The sequence below is a fragment of the Peromyscus maniculatus genome, chromosome 1, assembly GCF_049852395.1.
Source record: "Peromyscus maniculatus bairdii isolate BWxNUB_F1_BW_parent chromosome 1, HU_Pman_BW_mat_3.1, whole genome shotgun sequence".
Lineage (NCBI taxonomy): Eukaryota > Metazoa > Chordata > Mammalia > Rodentia > Cricetidae > Peromyscus > Peromyscus maniculatus.
In genome coordinates, this window is record NC_134852.1 from 84,367,174 (window position 1) to 84,387,256 (window position 20,083).

Here is a 20,083-nt window from a genome sequence, read left to right on the forward strand (position 1 = left end):
TCCTAAGAACAATGACTGGGCATCTTTAGCGCTCAACAACACAACCCTTGCAGCTAATGATTCACAGGGTGCCATGTAACTAGCAAGAAAAGTGTTAGTGAATAACTGTCACTAAGTCAGAGCAAATAGCCAGTGCTAGGAGAACAAAGAACCTGAAAGAACTGGCTCCCTCAATCTGGAGAGACCATTTCCCAAACTTCTATTTGCCCCTTTCTGCAGGACCAAGGAAGTAACCACCAGGAAGGGCTGTGTACATGGGTCTGTGGGAAATCGGGGGGCCTGACACTATCGTGTGTCTGACTTCATCCTGAGCTACTGGAATCATCATCTAAGAACACTGGATTACAGCTGCACACATCCCCATCCATTCCCTTAATGAGTCTCATCTCACTCATTCTTTCTGCAGTCCTGAGAGACAGATGCAGATGTGGATGCTGAGGCTCCAATAAGGGACGCTGTGGAGCAAAGCCACACAGTCCTCCAATAGCCGAACCCAGTCTCTGCCCCCCGGACAGAGGTGGATCTACCAAGTTGTCTTTCTTTCTTCCAAGTTACTCTTCTGCCTAGCCACAAGCCTGGACACACACACCAGATCCCGCCTCCCTCCCACACTATTAACAGACGAGTCACGTCATTTCCCGACATGAAGCCTCTGGCAACAGACACAAAGGTCGTGGCTGGATTCCATGAACCCCACCATGCAACTGAAGACTTGTTGGAGACAGAGCAGTGTTTTTCAACCTACCTCACCATTCACTCTCCCCAGTTCTTTCCTTCACCAAAAATGGACCCATCATTTAATAGAATGAATGAGTGATACAGGGTTCGGAGGCCATAGTTCCCTAACATTCACCGCCTACCAAATGCACTGTTCATCTGTGAATCAGTTTGCTGTGGTGAGAACCTTGTGTCCCTCACCACTGGGGGTATCAGTACATGCATTTGAGGGATCCATAGAAGAAATTCTTGCCAGGTGGTCAGCATTCATGCTCTGGCTTCAGAATGTGATGTTTAAGAGATTCAGATCGACATAGTTAATTACCAGTACACTAGTCTACCCTCTTCACTTCACATAAATGAACCTAATGGCTAGGGACATGCTCCTCTTGGTTCAGAAATCAATTTCAGTCTGCAAGGAAACAAACTCCCCAAATTCAAGGACTAAAAAAAAAAAATTCCCCTAGGGAATCATAGCATCTGCTCACCCACTTGGAAAGGCCAGTTGAGCTCATGGATATGTAGATGACTTAGCAAAATCATGTGGAAATATGGGGGCTGAGAACTTGGTTCTGAGATATGAATTTGCATTTTCATGGTGTCCTGAAATTTGCCTGCTCTAATCTGAAGGAAAGAGGATGGTTGGCTTCTGGAATCAGCATACCTAGGTCTATGTCCTTGCTCTGCTGTGTCCTGGCTCAGTGATCACATCCAAGCTGCTGAGAAACCCTGGGCCCCTGTTGTCCTCATAAATGATAACACAAGGCACACATTGGGCTAGCCTCTGGCATATTTCACACATATTCTTGACATAATTCTAATAGAAAGTGTTGTTTTTGCCTCCATTTGGAGATTTTTTAATTTTAATTATGTCATTTTCAAACAAAATTTTTTTGTTGATTCCCCACCACCACCACCCTGCCACCGCACATCACTTCCCCCTTACTCCCCAGTTCCTCCCACAACCTCCTTTCCACATGCATGCCACATGTGTCCTGCTACCCCTCACACCTTCTGCCTAGGTTTCCTTTCCATTTTCATAACCTGCAGACATGTGCATCCACTCACACATACATCATAAGCTAAGATCCACACAGGAGAGAGAACATTCGATTTTTGGCTTTCTGTGTCTGGATGACCTTGAACAAACATAATACTTTCCAAATCCACCCATTTCCCTACAAGTATCATGATTTCATTTTTATCCCCAAATGAGTAAGTTCCATTGTTTGTGTATACCACATTGTCATTATCCATTCATCTACTTATGGACATCTAGGCTGACTCCATTTTCTCGATATTGTGAATAGATCAGCAATAATTATGTATATACAAAAGTCTCTCTAGGAGGCTGTAGAGTCCTTCAGGTACATGCCTAGGAGTAACATAGTTGGGTCATATGGTAGCTCTGTTTTTAAGGAAGTTTCCATACAATTTCCCATATTTTGCCTCCTTTTTTTTTAAGACTAGTAATCTGAGTCTGTGTGAGCTGAAGTTCCTTACTGTGGGACACGCCTTAAAAATGTTCATGGGCCAAGTGTGAAGTGTCCCACCAAAGTTTAAGTCTTTCTTCAAAAATATATCTTCCTTCACTGGTTAGTTTTAACGCTCAACTTGACACAATCTAGAATCACTTTGGAAACGAGTCTCAGTTGACGAATTATCTAGACCAGATGGGCCTGTGGGTGTGACAAGGGGGCAGGTTTTCTTGGTTGGTAATTGTGGTGACACCATTCCCTAGTTTGAAGCCCTGGACAATGTAAGAGTAAAGAGGGTGGGTTGAACAGAAAGCTAGAAAGAAAGCAAGTGTTCATATTCCTTTGTTTCTCTCTGCTCTTGACTGTGGATATGATAGAAGCTGCTGCCTGAGTTCTAGCTAGAGTTGTGAGCCAAATTAACCCCTTTTTCCCTTAAGTTGATTTTGGCCAGGGTATTTAATCACAGCAACAGAAATGGAACTGGAACACTCACTTTCCCGTAAGTCTCTCCTGAGGCCTGGACTCAGAGGACCCTAAATCATACACGGAAGAAGGGAAACAGAAACAGTGCAGGGATCTAGAAGGTGACTCCATGGTTCTCTGGGGCCAGGTCCTGTGAGATTGGTCCCTACAAGTTGCCTGGCCTACCTCAGGCCCCGCACCTGTATAGCACACCATCCTCCAAGCAGTCTTAACTGGACTGTCTGTCCTTCCTTCTCTGAAGACTTACAACTGAGAGACACATGAGTGTGGGTGGGCCCTCCTCAAACATGACCTACCCAACAGACTGTCCCAGGGCCTGGCACAGGCCAGACGGCCCTGGGTCCTTTCTTCCGAAGTGCCGAGGCACTGTATCAGTCTGGGCTGAACCCTGGAGTGCTCTCCCTCACATTCCTCTTCATTTAGAATTCATTACGTCTCTCTTTCCATGAAAGATAAACCAATCGCTGCCCTTGACGGCTGTTTGCTCCAGGGTCATTCCTTCCAGCCGCCCAGCTATTCTTTCTTTGGGGATTTGAGCAATGTAACGTTAGGACTATCAGTTTCATTCAATCCTTCCAGTACAGTCTACAGGGACTGAGGATGCAGCCAAGCCAAATGCCATTAACTGTTTGTGCACTGTTGTGAGCCAACAAGAGAAGGGAGAAAGGCCGGAGCGTGGTTTCAAAGAGACATTTTTAATCTGCTAGTACAAGGAGACTGTAACAGTATACAAGGAAGAATGAGGTTGGCCAGCAACGGAGCACTTGGATCAACTTGCACAGAGCCGTATTCCATCACTGGGTTCAGCGGGCAGCTCAGGAGCAACATGCCTTGAACACAATGCTCAGCCACTGAAGTATGAAACCAATGCACCTCCGAACTATGTACAAGCCACGGGGAGAGTCTGTCGCTTTTCACATCTATAAGCTTCAATTGAGCAAATCCCTTATGGATAGAATGTGGGTGAGATCAAGATTCGTTTGAATGGCAGGAATGGTTCCTCTGCCAGGAGACGTCGGTGAGGGGCGGGAAAGGCAGACTCTGGTTTTCTGAGAATCGAGGGAAATTATTGGCGTTTGGCAACCATGTGCTTAGAACGACCCCCAAAAGCAAACACAATGATGCTCATTTCCTTTGAATACGTCAACACAGTATTGGTGCTTCAGCCGTCTGCCAAAGGGAATGCAACTCAGAACTGAAGAGCTGGGATTAGAATAGAGGGTAGGCCGGTGGTTCCCAAGAGGAGCCTTTTCTCTCCAGGTGACTTTGGCGCTCTCCAGAGGTATTTTCCTTTGTCATAGCTGAGATGTTGAGACCTGTGTCTACTGGGTAGGAGCCAGGGATGCCATTAAACATCCTGCAGCATGCAGAATAACCCCCACTACAAACGCTTTGCCAACCTGAATAATGCTCTGTCCAATGAGAACTATATGGCCCACTCCCACGCATGCTATTAAGATGTCATCCAAAATTCTTCATGTATCTGAACTTTAAATGGTGTGCTGGTTAGGTTTTGTTTTGTCAACTTATAACACACTAGGGTCATCTGGGAAGAGGAAACCCCACTTGAGAAAGTGCCTCCATTACAGTGTCCTGGAAGGACATCTGTAGGGCATTTTCTCAATGATCGATGTGAGAGGGCCCGGCCCACTGTAGGCAGTTCTACCCCTGGGCGAGTGGTCCTCCAAGGTATAGGGAAGGTAGCCAGGTGTGAGCCTGAGAAGCAAGACAGTAAGCAGCATTCTTCCATGGCCTCTGCTTCAATTCCTGCCTCCAGGTTCCTGCCTGGAGTTCCTGCCCTAACTTCCCCTCAGTGATGAACCTTGACCTGGGGCATGTAAGCCAAGCAATCTCCTTTCTCGCCAAGTGGCTTTTGGTCATAATGTTTATCACCGTGACAGAAAACACAGTAGGACAACTGTTCGGGGGAATAAAAGCCCCGTGCAAAAAGAGAAATGTGGCATACAGTTGAGAAGCACCAAATTATATCAAGTCCTAAAAAGCCGTCTATGTTCCACAGACCCAGAAGCAGGGGGCAGCCTCCTGTTGGTTTGTGATGGCTCTTGTTCCACAGCAGAGCATTGTAAGTGTAGGAGCTACCAGGGCACTTCCACCACCCTTGGAGGAAAAGGCTGACTCAAAGGCCAAGGAGAAAAGCTTACCTGGAGACAGATCGGGGCTGGAGACAGGAACTTCTCACAGGCATGTTTGGAAATGAGTGGCCCTATTGTAGAAGGAGACAACGTGAGGGGTGTGTGTGTGTGTGTGTGTGTGTGTGTGTGTGTGTGTGTGAAGGTATATATGCATGTGTATATGAAGGTCAGAGGTCAACCTTAGGTGTCACAGCCTACTGATATCTGCTTTATATTTTAACAGTGTCTCCCATTGGCCTGGACACACACTGATTTGGTTAGCCTGGCTGGCCCCGAGGATCCTCCCTCTTGCTCCTGTTGATAAAGCCCAGAGTTGGGATTATCAGCACACATCACCACACTTGGCTTTTTGGCCGGGCTTCTGGGGGCAGCCCTCAGATCCTCCTGTTTGTGAGGCAAGAACTTCACAGACTGAGCCACCTCCCCAGCCCCTAGGGAATATATTTCTTACAACTATTGTGACCTGGTCACTTCCCTGCCTAACCCCCACAGAACACTTATTAAAGTCAAAATTCTAACACTGGCAAGTGTGCCCTCCTGAACTGAAGGCACACGGACTACCTAGTATCTTCAAGGTACAATTCCCTATCGCTCTACCATGGCTTCAGCCATGATAGCCTTACCTCTGGAAGATCCTTCAAAGGATCCAAACAGGTCCAAACAGGTCCAAGTTCTGGCTGTTGGCACACCACCCCCCACCCACCCCCACCCACACTCACTCCCCCACAGCCCCCACCCCCCCATCCCCCCCACCCCGCTTGTAGCGGATTTCATGAGAATGTTTGCAGTGTTTGCTCAGATATAGAGCCACTTGGTCCCCAATTGGTGTCACTATTTGTCATGATGAGGCAGAGCCTTGCTGGAAGTATGCCACGTGACATGGGGGAGGGGAGGAGCATTCTTTGCCTGGCCCCACCCACTTCCAGTTTTCCCTTCCTGCTTTGTGATTAAGGAGATCTCTCAGTTCCCTGGGACCGCAGCCATGGCTATTTCATGCTGCCATGCCTCCCCCACCGCGATGCCTAACCCTCTGGAACTGTAAGCTAAAGTAAACTCGTTTTTCCATACGTTGCTTTGACTCTCATAGCAACAGAGAGTGACTGGATACGGCGCTGTTTCTAGAGGATGCTTTTCCTGATGCCTCCTTCAGTCTGGCTGCCCAAGCGCCCTGAAGCACAGAGCGGCTCTTACTGTTTGGTCCAGCACTGGGGGGGGCTGCAGAACCTCTGTGATAAGATGAGAGTGAAGAAAAGAGAGACTTGAGTTATCTTGAGTGCTGACAGCTAGCACACGCCAGCTCGATGACACCTTAAAGTGGGGTCAAGAGGCGGGGAGGCGGGGAACTCAGGTCATCTTGTGTTTTCTTTATGTTAACCCCACTCAACCTCATTCGCCTCATCCGTGAAAGGGGGCAATCAAAACAAGAACTGTGCAGTAGGATTATTGCACAGTCAATAAGATGATGCTTATAAAGTGATTAATTAATACTAAGCCTGAAGAAAGTGTTCTAGCGGGGGAAACAGACCTACTTCCTTGGTACAGTAACACTGTGGCCAGAAACAGGCACTTCCCTTTAAGGAGCAGACGCAATCATCAGAGAATTAAGTTGACGCACGAAGAGCCTTCATGCAACTGATGAGGGTGTGTTCTCTGCGCTCCTGTAAGAAAATGATCGTGGGGGGCGGGGGAGGGGATGGCTCCACGGCCAAGGTGCTTACTGCACAAGTGTGAGGATCCAAGTCCAGATCTCCAGAACCCACATAAAAATGGGGATAGGGTAACAGGGACCCGTTACCCCAGTGGTAAAGAGGGGTAGAGACAAGCAGATCCGAGCAGCTCATTGGCAAGGCAGTCTAGCCAAGTCAGTGGGCCCCAGGCTAATGAGAGACCCTGTTTCCACACATAAGGTAATAGTAGAAGGAGCATATAAAAATGGACTTTTGTCCTCCACACATGCACACACAAGCAAGCATACCCACATGCATACGTATGCATCACTCACACACACACAAGCACTCACATACATGCACACACATAAAGGGGAGAAAATAATAAAATAAATAACCACACCCATGGCTTAGCTTCTTGACCTCAATGCAGTAACAAACAAAACACTAACCAAATAAGATGACGAGCTGGATGTAAGACAGAATGCCCCTAGCCTTGGATGCATGGCGGCAGCTTAGCATTGATTTTGATGGCCTTATGCCCCCTCTTCCAAGAGGCTGGTATGCTGCTGGGGGAGTTTCTGTCCCTCCTAGCAACCACAAGCCACACGGTAGCAGCAATTGGTAGAGATGGAAAGGGCCACATACCGCGCACCATCAAAAAGGAAGTCTTTTGTCCTGGGAGAGAAAAGAACTTGTTCTTTATGCATTTTATGGTAATCTTTTCTCAGGTAGATATTTCCCCTGAACACAGGATGAGAAGGGGGATCGTCCTCTCCACTGGGGGAGGGGATGTTTTGAGGCAAAACTCTCTCGGATGCTTTGCATCTAGAGAGCGAGAACTTGTGCTCGCATCACACTGCGCTGCCCGCTTCATTCCTCCCTCTCTCCGCCCCCACCTCCACCCTTCCTCCCAGGGATCCCTGCCAGTGAGTGCCTTCAGGCCTGCCCTCAGTCCCCTTCTCAGGTCTCCACTGCCGGTTCCCCCTTCGTGCGTGCTCCAGAGGGGCAGAGAGCTGTAACCAGACCTCGTGGGCGATGCTATCAGCGGCCCCCAGTGACTGGCACTTTGACTAAAAGCCTCCTGTCCTCCTGCACTGTGATTGAGTTTCCCTCCTTTTCAAGGTAGAAGCAGAGCCAAGGGGCACCTGCTGATGTAACTCAGTCTCTGGTCAGAGGTAGGAACTGTCCCCCGAGCTGAGCAGGCAGCCTTGTGAGCTCTCAGCTGAGGAGGAGCCACGGTCCAAGAGACCTAAGGGCAATTGTGCCTCTTTGGTTGCCAGGAGACTGGGCTAATAAGGCTCAAGGTAACACTTGACTTCGCCAACAGAGTCTGGACTATGCCAAAGGAGACCCAGAGAGCTGGTCTCTGCGTGAAGGCACGAGGCTTAGCCGTGCAGGGGAGGCTTCCTGGCATCCGAGAGTGGTATGCAGGAGGGGAGGACTGTCAAAAGAGCTAGACGCTACACTCCACCTCCTAGTTTAAAAGGCGAACCCCTCAGCAGTAGCTAAGGAGCATCCATACGGGACCAGTGAGCAGCCGATGAACAACAAGGGGGAAACGGAGCCACACTGGGCAAAACCAAAGCTGACTTTCAATAAAGTGCGTCTGCTGGTGCTGTAGCTGTCTCTTCCCATGTCCCCACAAGTGTCCCTGTGCTGATGCAATGGTCACTCAGTCTATGAGGGCACTTTGCAAAGGCGCTCAGTAGAGCCATTCCGCTTCACTGACAAAGGCAGCTGGGACACTGTCATCCAGACCTCAGTAGGAAACCTGAGCGTTTCAGAACCCCATGTGGCTTCCTCTTTTGATTTCCTCACAATAGTAAATGTAGAGTCTATCCCTCCACAGGGGAAAAGAGAGGCTGGCATTTGTTGTGTGGTCATGCTCTGCGCTTGGCCTTTCCTAGGTGCACACACGACCTAGTGGTGAATTTTGCTTTCTTTGGCTACCAAAAGGCTCAAACAGGAAACCCAGGACCTGTTACCATCTCTCTTCCTCAGCTCACATGCCAATGACACCAAACCCTCTGCTGGATGTCACTCACTTTTGTGGTTTGAGTAAGAAATGTCCCCCACAGTCTCCTGGGATTGAACACTTGGTCTTTAGTTGGTGGCACAGTTTGAGAAATCTGCAGAACCTTTAGAGCATGGAGCCTTGCTGAAAGAAACATGTCACTGGTGGGGGGCGGGCAGGATCTGAGATTTCCTCCCCCTCCCCTTCCCTTCCCTCCTCCTTCTCTCCCCCTTTCCCTTATCCTCCCCTTCCCCTCCCCATCCTCCTCCTTCTTCTCCTTCCTGTACACATATGGAATGTGATCATGCTGATTCCCGACTGCCAAAGGGGCTTCATGCTCCAACTGCTGCCACACTTTCCCCACCAGGACAGACTGTACCACTCTGGAATTGAACACCAAAATAAACCCATTCTTTCCTAACTTGCTTTTTTGTCAAGGTATTTTAGTATACCAACATACAAATAACAAATACACTTGTGGTGATTTGAATAAGAATGACCCTCATAGGCTAACATGTTTGAATGCTTAGTCGGCAGAGAGTGGCACTACTTGAGAAGGATTAGGAGGTGTGGCCTTGTTGGAGGAAGTGTGTTACTGGAGATGGGCTTCGAGGTTTCAAAAGCCCAAGCCAGGCCCAGAGTCTCTCTCTTCCTGCTGCCTGTGGATCCAGATGTAGAACTCCCAGCTACTTCGCCAGTACCACGTCTTCCTGTGTGCCGCCATGCTCCCTACCATGATGATAATGGAATAAACCTCTGAAATTGTAAGCAAATCCCAATTAAATGCTTTCCTTTATAAGATTTACTTTGGTCATGGTGTCTCTTCATAGCAATAGAACACTAAGACAATACTCACCCATACTCACCATCTAACATCCGTTGATATTTGAAAGCATCCCATAATTACCACCTACACCAAGTGACCCAGATAGATTTATTTTTATTTCTATTTGTGTGTAGGTAAGTCTATATGCACGCCACTCATGGGGGGTTGCCTTGGAGGCCCACAGGAAGGCTCTGTAGAGCTGGAGTTATATATAGGTGGTTGTGAATTGCTCGATGTGAGTAGTGGGAACAGAACTCAAGTCCTCTAGAAGAGCAATATTTGCTAACTACTGCTGTCACTCCAGCCTCTATTTTCTTGCTAGTAACCACTCTGACTAGAGTAAGGAACAGCCTCGATGCACCCTTGCTTTGCATATCTCTGAAGGCAAAAGCAGCAGGGTCAATAGAAGACATGTACCCTCACCCCCAGAGGATCTAAGGGCATGGCAATTTCACCAAATATGGTCGAGAAGACCAAAGAGCCGGGTAAAAGGTGACTCTGTGGGACTGCTGTGGCACACCTTAGTTGTGGTCAGTGTGTTCTTAACTGTTTTCCCACAGTTAAGTGGCAGTGAATGGGAAAGGACCGACTGTTCCCAGGGCACAATTGTTTGAGACTGGACAGGTTAGAGACTACCATCATTTCACAAGGGGGAAGGCAGGCACTCCATCTGGTGTCTGGGAAACTTCTATATTAGGAAATTGGCTTCTTTATGACCGGGGTATGGTTGAGTCCACAAACCATATGAAACCTGAAATTTCTAAGGGGTGGGAGGTGGAGAACTATGAACTGCAATTGCAGGAAATGTATAACACAGCAAAGGAAGGAAAACAGAAAGAGATTCTGTAATACTGACATATAGTATGCTAAACATTGATTGTTTGCCTTAATTATGCAATAAGTAATAACGGGTTCAATTATAGAATTAAATAAAAACAAAACATACCAGAGTAATTATCTACTGGACAGATGTAGCACGAATCTTAAAAGTTCTTATTAATAAAAACAAACCCAGGGCCAGGTATTGGGGTGAACACTGAAAGATCAGAGACAGAACAAGCCACAGCTGACCTCACCTTGCCAATTCCTCAACTGATCCTGTTTCTTCAAACTGGAAGTCTCTGAGTCCTCATCCGAATGGATCTCAGCTAAACTGCTGCTCAAAAGCCTAAAAGCTTGACTAGGCTCTAGTTCCTGGTCCTCACACCTTATATACCTTTCTGCTTCCTGCCATCACTTTCTGGGGTTAAAGGCGTCTGTCACCATCCCTGGCTGTTTCTAGTGTGGCTTTGAATTCACAGTGATCCGGATGGATCTCTGCCTCCAGAATGCTAGGATTAAAGGTGTGTGTTCCACCATTTTCTGGCCTCTATATCTAGTGGTTGTTCTGTTCTGTGACCTCAGATAAGTTTATTAGGGTGCACAATATTTTGGGAGACACAATATATCACCACATTTCCCCTTTTTTTCTAAAATAATTAAAGAAGGTTACAGTTAAGAATTACATTAACAATGTCTATTTGTTTTGGCTGATTTAGACAAAAAAAACTCCATTATATGCATTAACAATGTCCAGTACATTATCATTTGACAAATTCAGATAAAAATTTTCATTACTTATCCTATTTAAAATAAGTAGCTCCTTTTTAAAAGTAGATTTTATAATCTCCCTTTTTATCTTATCATATCCATATTCTCTTCCCCCGCCCCCAGTAAATCCAAAAATCTACCTATTATCTTATCTTCCCATTTATCAGAGTAGATTCAATGATCTACCCTTTTCTATATCTTCTTTTTCTTTTTCTTTTTTTAAACAAGAACCCTGTATCTAATCTCCTTTGTTTAGCTTTCTTTTTTTTTTTTGACCATTAACAATTAACAACTTGTAACCAACCATCGTAAACAATAACCATTATCCATAAACCATTGAACGACCAACAAACACACACCCCACCTCTTGGGAAGGTGGGCATTAAAATTACTTCCTGCTTTCTGGAGGCGAAGACTTCTTTAGGGGATTCTGAAAAGAAAATTTTGGGGTTAATTGTCAAGTCCTGTATCATTTGTCCAGTCCCTGCATAATAGGAAAGTGCAGGGCTTGTCACAAGTCCTTGTTTGAGTAGTCTGTCAGGCTGGATCATCTCAGCTAGCCATCTCAAAATTGTCCTGAGTAGTTTGTAGTCCAAAGCCAAACTTTCGGTGGTGTTAATCAGCTTAATGGCTTTACCATAGCCCATGTGGAATCATCATTGTGAGATCCTGTCATCTTTTTGAAGATTTCAAAGTCGCTGTTAGGCATGGTCATGGTTCCCTACAATTTTTTTTTTTCCTCCTCTGTGGTTTGGAGCAATCAGTCTGATAAATGTCTGTCTCTCGGAACCATGAACATTCTTTCCTAGAAGAGAAAATCTTCACAGCAATTTCTCCTGACCATTTGTCTTGCCAAACTTTTCCAAACTGACCTTTGCCGATGCTTTCTTGTAACACAATGGTCCTGGCAATTCTTCTCTGAACAAGCAGTCATAAACCCTTCGTCCCAGGTAGCAGCATCACCGAAGTCACCAACACAATGAGAAGAAGCCAGCAACTTGGAGCAGCAGCCGCTGCCTCCATAATCCCATGACCACTGTTTGTGGCTCTGCCCTGGCCACAGCTTCTCCTTAACAAGCCGCCCAGGCTGACCTCAAACTTGGGATCCTTCTGCTGACAGACATTACAGAGAATGACTCAAAGCCCTCAATTAACTCAATACTAAGGGGATTGCTTGGTCAAAGTAAAAAGTTAATTTGACGCAAAAGAAATGACATGCATAGCTCAATGTGTCTTTCAGTGCCTATAAAAGACTATTAGAAATACTGGGTAAGGTAATAAGAAAGCAAAACACAGTACCTTGATTAGTAAAGGGATTTAAAAGAACTTGTAAAGAAAAATGGCTACCTTATGTAGTGGAGGAGAGTCCTACCCCTCAGGAAATGAGTCTGGTCCTAGTGCTCAGCAGTGTGTTAAAAACATGTACTCCTTTTGTGTTTTAAATTTTATTGAGGTTTTCACAGAAATTATAATATGCCACAGAAATAAATGACAAAGGGATGGGCTGGATTAGCCACTTCTTGAGGATAGTGTGGTGATTAATTTCACATGTCCACATCACTCAGCTAAGGGACACCCCATAGCAAAACATTACTTCTGGGTATGGTTGTGAGGGAACTAGAATTGGATTTGATGGATGAGTAAAGACAATAGTCCTCACCAAGGATCCAGGGGACCAAAGGGGCAGGGATGGGAACTGGCCCTGAACTAGAATACTCATCTTCTTCTCTTGCCCTTGGACCTGGGAATGCTGATTCTCTGGCCTATGAACCTCAGCACTGACCTACTGTCCATGGCTCTTCTGACTCAAATCTGGACCAAATTACATCCTTTGCTTTCCTGGTTGCCATACTACAGCCAGCAAGGGTGGTGGGACAGTTCCTGTATATGCCCTAGTTATCCTATTGATTGTTTCTATGGAGAGCTCCTAAGCAGTTAGGGTCTTGCGAAATCTCTACTGAACAGATGCGGGTATTCCAGGAAACCCCAGGTAGTGATTTTTGACCTGGGAATGTTCTGAGCTCCATGGAATCACTCCCCTTTTATGGGTGTTTGTGCCACTGTAGAATTAAGGCTAATCGTTTGCTATGGCAGGAGGCATATTCCGGAATAGTAATAAAGCTGGGAGAGTCCTGTTACCACTACTGCACATCTCTGTCCCTGCCCCTGCCACCCTACCCTGCGGCCGCCACTAGAGGCTTGTACTCTCTCATCCCCTCACCAAAATATCCTATGGGCTGGTAGGAGGGAGACACTGGCAACTACAAACAAGAGCCCCAGGTATGTAGTTAATAAAATGATGAACTAGAAAGCGACCTAGTAGAATATACGCACGTAAGAGACAAAGGATCCTAAAAATTTTTATCATCCATGTACCAACCTCTCAGTTTGAGGAAATAATTAAATTGTACCTGACGTACTTACACATACACAGAAATACCACCTATTCCTTCCTTGTCAAATGTAACCATATGCTAAATTTTACTTTCAGTTTAATTTCACAATATTTTTCAGACACATGGACTTTCATTTTACATGTTTACTTTAAAAAAAAGAACCCGAGGTGTTCTATCTCTGAATTTTTGCTGTTGTTGTTGTTAACTCAAAAATACCTCGACAGAGTTAAAACTTGTTGCCTGCTCTTAACTCCTGCTCTAACATACCATCATGTGATTGCACACACCACCCACGCTACTGTGATCTTCTTCATCAAAGTAGAGGTCAACTTCTATTACTATGTGTACTACTGTGAACCTTCTCTGGGCCTCCTCGTGCAGGCATGCAAAAATTCTTACATGCTTCCCCGTCATTATTATCAAATATTCTCCTTTCTCACACCTCACAAAGTGTTATCTTATATAGGCAAAGCCTATTAATAGTAACTGTGTATTTCAATACTCTTAACTTTCTTCTCATATTCAAATGCTGCACCTGGGATCACGTTTCTCTTTTCTTTTTATACTGGAGCCCTCTGAAGTCAACCTCCCACTCCACTCCCTGACCTGAAAACCCCTGTTGTGTTTTCTGTCACAGACATTTTACCTCTGCTGGAATGTCACAAGAGGGAAGAGTTCAATGCATTCTCTTATGTACACATTCTTTTACTTACTGCAATACAGTAAGTGTTGGAGAGTCATCCATACTATTGTATTAAGTAATTATTCCTTCTTACAATAAAAAGTATTCTGTTTTATTGTTTCAATATATTTATCTGTTCACCAGTTAATGAACATTTGGGGTGTTTTATAGGTACTGGCTATTATTTAAAAAAAAAACCATCTACTACTATCTGTCGGTACAGTTCTTTGCACAGATACATGTTTGTGTATGTGTGTGTGTTGACTGCATGCATGTGTTGAGTGTATGTGTGTGTGCACAGGTATGCTTTCCAGTACATGCATTTGCATAGGCCAGAGGTTGATGCTGGATGTCTTCATCCATCGACAGGATCTCTCACTGGCCTGAAGATCAGTTTAAACTGTACTGGCTATTCAACAAGTCCCTAGGATACACCTGTCTGTGTCCCCTACCCACTGTCCAGCACAGGGATTACAGAAGCATGCCACTATACACAGCTCTTGCATGTGTACTGGGAATCCTAGCTCAGATCTTCACACTTGTACAGTAAGCTTTTCCACTGAGATATCTCCCTAGGCCATGTTTTCATTTCTATTAGATGAATTTCTCTAAACTGTGTATCCCATTTTACATTTCCATGTATGTAAAATGTATACAAAATGTATGAGAGTCCTAATTACCACATACCCTCTCCATCATGCTGCATCAGCCTTTTGTAATTAACCCATTCTAATGAATATGCAATGGTGCTGGTGATGGTTTCTTTTCATTCACTTGTTGCCCAGCTTTGCAGCTCTCTTTGGTGAAATGTGTATCCAGAATTTTGTCCATTCTGCAGTCTGGTTGTTTGGCTCATTGAATGGTATCCCTTATATAGTCCAGACACAAGTAACTTTATCAGATATAGGTCCTACATATATTTTCTCTTAGTCTAGTGCCTACTTTTCATTTTCTTGACAGTGTCAGCTTTAGAATAAATCTTTTTTACTTTGATGGATTATGAATTGTCTTTTCTTTTATAGCTTTATTTCTTATGTTTAAGGATGATCATTATTATTATATATTACTATATAGTATATATTATTATTATATATTATTAATATTCTAGATGCAATTCTATCATCTTACAGTGTGTCTTCCATTATTCTCTCTTGCATTTCTTTCTTATCTTTCTTCCCCATTTTCTTGCACTTTTGTATCTACTTCTGGCTTCTTAACTTTACCTCTTGGCTTATTTCTTTTAGTTGCTGCATGCTTCACAACACCCCCTTTAACTTATCACTAACTATCTTTACATACCACATCACCTGCTATGCCACAGCCTCACAACTGAATGCATATGGCCTCTCCTAGAAACCCTTTATGATACTACTCTCATCTTTAATTTTAACATATATGCTTAGCAATATTACTAATTTTGTTAAGCAATTTAAAATATTTTTTCATAGTTTGCCCTCTTTCTGAGAGTCCAGCTAAGTGTATTCTAGATTGGCTGGTGTGTTCTGTGTGTCCTTAGTTCCCTCATCATTAGAGTGGGAGTGCCTTGTTACTTTGTATACTGTTCATTTTGAACAGGTTTCTAGTGCCATGCACTGTTGTGGGATATTAGCTTAAAATGTGTTACATTTGTTTACACTGTGGACCATTTACTTTAATGATACAAAGATGTGTTGCATTCTTTTATGTTGCATTTGTTTAACTATGTGAAACTGTGTTCCTCTGCCTGCCTAAAACACCGGATTGGTCTAATAAAGAGCTGAATGGCCACTCACTAGGCAGGAGAAAGGAGAGGTGGGGCTGGCACGCAGAGAGAGTAAACAGGAGGAAAAATGGAAAAGAGGGAATGAGAAAAGGAGGAGAGGAGGATGCTGAGGGCCAGCCTCCCAGCTACACAGCCAGACATAGAGTAAGAAAAAAAGAAAAGATATACAAACTTAGAAAAAGGTAAAAGCCCAGAGGCAAAAGATAGACAGGAAAACTTAAGAAAAACTGGCTAGGAATAAGCCACGCTAAGACTGGGCATTCATAAGCAATAATAAGAAATCTCTGTGTGATTATTTAGGAGCTGGGTGGCATCTCCCTCCACCTACAATATGCTCCAATTGTGTTATATAATCTTCTTAATCTAATCCAAAAAGTTACTTTTAAGTTTCATGTCTTTCTTAAACCTCGCCCTTTTCTCTGTATGTTTATGCTTTCATCTGCCTGCTTGAATATATAGCATGTATTCGTATACAATGGATTCATGCTATTTTAATGTCTTTGTTTGCTGCATCTGTATGCTCTTTTATGTTCATACTCAAAGATTCTTACATTGGTTGTGGTCCATAAGTTCCTGCTATTCGCTTGCCTGGTGCTTTTCGGTTGGATGCCAGTTACCAAAAAGAAAAGTTAATTGTTGGTTGTCAATTTTATCTTTCTTTAAATCCTTTGTGGTTTCATTCTGATTCACAGGTTAGTCAGCATCTGATCCTTCCAAGGCTTGACTTTAGGCTGTGTTGGGGAGGGTTCAGAGTATCCTTCAGACTAGCACACACACACCCCCAAGAAGCTCACCAAGCAGTGAAGACGAGGCCACAGAAGAGTCTGGAGCTGACTACGTCCCTCAGAGCATCTCCTGATGGGCTGACACCTATTCTGACAGTTCTATCATAAGAGGATAGTTCTCATTGCCTGAGAGACTTCACGACAGTCTCCATGCATCATTAACCCTCACCTTCCCCCCCACCCCTGCCATGTTCTCCCATCGCTTGCTATTGCAGCATCACTGGCACCACGTGCGAAGCCACACTCGTTCCTTTCTGCAGCCTAGGTGTCGCATAGGCTTCCAGATTTTACTGGGTTTAGAAGGCCACTTTTCTGTGCTCCCCTGGTGCATGCCATAGGTTCACATATACTTCTTCCTGCCAATCTTCTTATGGCCAGTTCATCATAACTTTGGCAGTAATAATTTTACTCTTTGTTATAGAACCAAATTAGTCTGGTTTTGTTGAACCCTAGGAAATAGGTTACTGTCTGTCTCCAGGAGTTGGATAGTTGTAAGTGAACACCGATCAATTCCTAGACAAAGCTCCACAGGACTCCTTGTGGCCCTCCGGTACTCTTTATGTGGCTTATCATTACTATTGCTGTCGCTCTGCCCCACATACTCTGGTCATTTGGCTCCCTCATGTCTCTCGCTCCTTCTTTTCAACTTAGTAAGGGCACTAGTCTAAGCCTGAGCCCTTTCTCCCTGAGCTGTATCCTAGCAATGCCCTTGGATGTGAGGTAACATAGATAGGGCCCTTTTGGTTTGTTGCTCTTACAAGTAGATTGGATCCTTGCCTGCCTGGTGTCCAGCTTCTAAAAGTTGATGTTTCACAAGCTGGAGATGAGCTCAGTTGGTAGAGGGCTTGGCTAGCATGCACAAAACCCTGGGTTTGATCCCCAGCTGTGTATGAACCAAGTGTAGTGGCGTTTCCCTATAAGCCCAGCACTTGGAAGCTGGGATGATCAGGCTTAAGGCCATCTTGAGCTATAGAGCAAGTGCAGACCAACCATGAAACCCTGTCAGCATTTGCTTTGTGTGTTTTACCCGATTCCTTACTTAAGGCAAAAGTATAAGAAAGGGACTGGGGAGATGTCTCAGCAGTCCAGTTGCTCTTCCAGAGGATTAGGGTTTGGTTCTCAGCGCCCACAGGATGGCTGAGTTACAACCATTTGTAACTTCCAGTCTCCGTGGACACCAGACATGCACGTGTTATACTCATTTACATGCAGGCAAAACACCCACACACATTTTTTTGTTTGATTTTTGAAAGTATAAGGCAGTCTCTGTCCCTCAACTTTGACCAAAACTGGAAGTAGACTGCCATTAAGTTTTAAATGTCAACCTTTTTTTTTTTTTTTTTTTTTTTTTCTGAAATGTCTGGTTTGCTCAGGGAACTTCATGTTCTTCAGTTTCAGATTGGGCTTTTATACTTTGAAATTTAACATTTTTTTTTTATCTGAACACTGCAGCATCCAAAGTCTTTAGGGGTCTTGGGTTTCCCTTCCTGCTGGCTCTCACTCAAGGTATTATTTTGTTCCGTGATTTTATTTTTTAATGAGCTGATTATTTTCATCGAGAACTCTAGTTGAGAATGAGGATCCATCTTCCAGTTGAAATCAGCTTTTAGTCTTGGCAGGAGATTGTGGAAATCACCATTCCCTTAAGCTAAATTCTCAAATTGAGTTTGATGGACTTCCCGGATGGCAGCTTTGAGGACAGCAGACAAACAAAAGGTCTAGTTTGTCACAATTTCTCACCTCCTCAGTTCAGCTCTAAGCTGTATTTTCGCAGTCCCCTGAAGGTGAGAAAGTAAGATTTTTCTGGTTCGATGTTCAAATGATGTGGCTCTTAGAATCCCAGCTGTACCGAATGCGTCTCCTCTCCAAATCTCTCCCTTGCATGAATACCGAACGTTAAATTTAAGACCATGCAATGACCTTAGCAAATAACTTGAATCAAAAAGCAGATGATGAAGCAGGTGTTGGCCTGCAACCGCAGCATTCACGAGGTCTCAGATAGGAGGATCACAGGTTCCAGACCAGCCTGGGCTGTAATATGGGAAGACCTTGCTTCCTAGTCAGTTTTATCTTACAGTAATAAAACACTGACCAAATGCAACTTGAGGGTGGGACAGGTTTGTCCTACACTTCTATGTCACAGCCCATCATTGAGGGATATCAAAGCAAGGACCCAAGGCAGGAACCTGGAACAAAAACTAAAGCAGAGACCGGGCAGAAGCATCGCTTACTAGCTTGCTCCGTAGGCTTGTTTAGCTACCTTTCTTCTATGCCCTGGTCCTACCTGCCTAAGACTGGCACCTGGTCTGACCCCGCCCTATAGCAATTAGAAATTGAGGAAATGCCCCCACAGACACGCTCACTGACCACTCTGATAGAGACAATTCCTCCACTGAGTTCCCTCTTCCCAGATGACTCCATTGTGTCAAACTGACACACACTGCGTCAAAAAGAAAAAGGAAAAAGCCAGCTATTGGTTATTGGTTCTCTTTACTTCTCATCTGCCTTCAGGTTTTTTAATATCTTCTGTGTGCATTAAGGAAGTTTCTAACATTTTTCACACACAGATTGCTATTTCAGTAAGCCTAGATTCAAAGTCTGCCCTATGAGCCAGAAACTCATTTCAGCAGGTTAACCCTGATTGTAGGATTTTGCACAAAGATACCTCAGTGACGTTCTATCTCAACACCCTAGGCCTTTGTATCTCAGATCACTGCTTTTCCTTACGTGATTTAAAAACAAAGAGGAAAAGCCCATTCACCTGGCTTGAATTTTTATTCTAAAGTCTAGTTTCATTCATTCATTTGGATTTTTTAATGGAAGATTCAAACTAGGGTTGTTTTTTAAACAGCTAATAATGACTTGCCTTGGCACTCCATGTCAGGCTCCTGCTCCGTGCTATTATGTGCTTAGCTCTCTGTACACTGTCTATTCCTGAGCTACACACACACAAGTTCATGATCCATCTGGGAACTCTTGCAACACATTGTGTTAGTGACTCTCTACACTCACAGTGTTTTCTCTCTGGAAGACACTTTCCTAGTCTCTCACTGAGGTCTCTTTTGTTTTGTTTTGTTTTCCTGCATAGATAAACTCTGCAATGTGGTTTTTCGTTGTTTTTGTTTTGTTTTGTTTTGTTTTGTTTTGTTTTGTTTTGTTTTGTTTGGGGTGGGGGGATCCTGCATGGGTGAACTTTGCAATGAGATTTTGGGGGGTTTTGGGGGTTTTTGTTTTTTGTTTTTGTTTTCCTGCATAGGTAAACTTAGTAACGTGTTTTTCTGTTTTGTTTTGTTTTTTGGGTTTTTTTTTTTTCTGCATAGATGAACTTCACAATGATATGTTCCTAAATTCATACACAGTTGGAGGATTTAAGCTGAGAATTAATGAAAGCATATGATTGAATTTGACAAAAGTTAATGTTGGACTTGATCAGAGAGGAACCATAATTTTGATTTCACAATAATCCGTTGAATGATAGTTTTATATAATCCCTGTGGAAAGTCATGTAGATATAATTCTAAACCGTC